General features: G+C 29.1%; 1 long non-coding RNA gene across 1 annotated transcript; it reads left to right on the top strand.

The window, feature by feature from the left end:
- Positions 1 to 1344: 1344 nt before the first annotated feature.
- On the top strand, positions 1345 to 2246 carry LOC145162858 (uncharacterized). Its single transcript, XR_013739386.1, has 2 exons — positions 1345 to 1513; positions 1592 to 2246. It is a non-coding gene; the product is annotated as an uncharacterized LOC145162858 (long non-coding RNA).
- The last annotated feature ends 220 nt before the right edge of the window (positions 2247 to 2466 follow it).

Below are 2466 nucleotides of genomic sequence, written 5' to 3'. Positions count from 1 at the left end.
CCGCACTGAAATAAAGATAGGGTATTTATTGTAAATGCAGGATAAGTTAAAGGACCGTAAATGTAAATATAGTTATATTATTTTGATTTGATCATAGTGGTATTCATTTACACCGCACTAAAATAAAGATATAGTATTTATTGTAAATGTAGGGTAAGTTAAAGGACCATAAATGTAAATATAGTTATATTATTTTGATTTGATCGTAGTGGTATTCATTTACACCGCACTGAAATAAAGATAGGGTATTTATTGTAAATACATGATAAGTTAAAGGACCGTAAATGTAAATATAGTTATATTATTTTGATTTGATCCTAGTGGTATTCATTTACACCACACTAAAATAAAGATAGGATATTTATTGTAAATGTAGGGTAAGTTAAAGGACCATAAATATAAATATAGTTATATTATTTTGATTTGATCGTAGTGGTATTCATTTACACCGCATTGAAATAAAGATAGGGTATTTATTGTAAATGCAGGATAAGTTAAAGGACCGTAAATGTAAATATAGTTATATTATTTTGATTTGATCGTAGTGGTATTTATTTACACCGCACTAAAATAAAGATAAAGTATTTATTGTAAATGTATGGTAAGTTAAAGGACCATAAATGTAAATATAGGTATATTATTTTGCTTTGATCGTAGTGGTATTCACTTACACCGCACTGAAATAAAGATAGGGTATTTATTGTAAATGTAGGATAAGTTAAAGGACCATAAATATAAATATAGTTATTAGTTTTGCCTAATACGAAAATATCATATTCCTTTTGTTTATATTCAAAAAATGAGAAAAGACATTAAATAAAATGGTGTGGTCAATTGCACAGTGATTATCTTTTAATTTTATAAATAATTTATAAATAATAAATTAATTAAAATAGTTAATAAGGGCATAACAGTCTTTTTATGTCGTACTAACCGCGCAACAAAAAGATGTAATAGGGACCGTCCAAGTTAAGAAAAAAGTTTGGGACCAAACTCGTAAATTACCCCAACCCATAGGGACCATTCGTGTATATGTGTGTGAAAAAGTTTAAATATCAATATATTAAGAATATATTAATAAGGATTGAAAGTAATTTATTTAAAATAGAGAAGGGTATAAACTGAAAATATGTTTGAACTGTAAGGGGTAAAAATTTTAAAATCATTTAATCTTTGATAATAGATAATAAAATAAAAAAATATAAAGAATAGGTAAAATATGGGATTAAAAAGTAAAATAAAAAATATAAAAAATGTATAAAAATCATGTCAATTTGGGTTTATTGGGTTGAAGAAGTAAATGTGGTTTTCACGTTTTCCAAAATATGGTTTTGACTAAAAATCTGGTGTGAATAGCAACACCCAAATAAGCGCTACAATTATGTTCTAAATTTTATTGAAATCAGAACTTTGGATTCATTCAAACTGGAGAACCAAAAGATACCCACTTGATTTCCAAATTATAGCGAATCATCCGTTTGATTCACGTTAGACCCAGTCGTCTTTGTTTCAGGTAAGACCAATTTGGGTTCATCCATTTCACCTTTCCTTCTTACTTTCTACTCGAATTCAGTAAAATTTTCATATGCAGGCTGTCGTAGTATGGTACCAACTCAACCACTCCCTTCATATTTTTCAATTTTAAGGTTTGAAGAACGCTCTCACTTATCTGTAACTTAGTCACTCTCAATTTTATGGTTTGCCACCACCATCGTCTCCCACCCCCGCTTACACCACCACTCACAAACGCTATCAGCTATCTGACTCATTAAAACCATAACCCCTCAAATACTTGGATATTATTCTTCATCATTTCAATTTTTTCTTAATATTATTCTGGTTTGGTTGCACTTTTGATGAAAAACAAGTTCGACTTCAAACAGACTGATAGTTGTTAAGAAGAAACAGATTTGGGTGTATATTTATGTCCCTTTATCTATCTCTAGAACCGTCATACACATATAATTTCTTGGCAACAGATTTGGTTGTATTTCTATCTTTGTGTGTGTCTTTGTCTCTATGTAGGTGTATTTCTCATTCTACTCTTTTTTACCTCTTAAACTCCTAGGAAGTTAGCTTGGAATAGGTAAGCTATATTATCATATATTTTTTGCTTTATACGAAAATTCTTTATTTAAAATTTCTAGTTTTAATCATTCGGTGGGGTTTTTTTGTACAAGGCCTGCTAATTAATGTCAAAATTTCATCAACTATAATTTGGATTTAATGTAAGAATTATTTATTTACTTGATTATATCAGAGTTGCAGTCAGTTCAATTGGGTAATTAAGTCCCCACTTGAAACACATTATGAAACAATTTACTACTTTTTGCTTATGCACAAGCATATGATGTGGCAGATAGTTGGAATTTGTGTGGGTTTAATCACTACACAAAATAGCTAACTGGCTAAGTGTGATTTTAATTAGTACTAATGGTAAAGTCAGTACTTTACTCAAACATGTAG

This window comes from Lactuca virosa, chromosome 3, assembly GCF_052849685.1.
Source record: "Lactuca virosa cultivar CGN04683 chromosome 3, Lactuca_virosa_CGN04683_v6, whole genome shotgun sequence".
NCBI classification, from domain to species: Eukaryota; Viridiplantae; Streptophyta; class Magnoliopsida; order Asterales; family Asteraceae; genus Lactuca; species Lactuca virosa.
The sequence above is the reverse complement of the archived record's forward strand: the minus strand, read 5'-3'. Positions and strand labels throughout refer to the sequence as shown.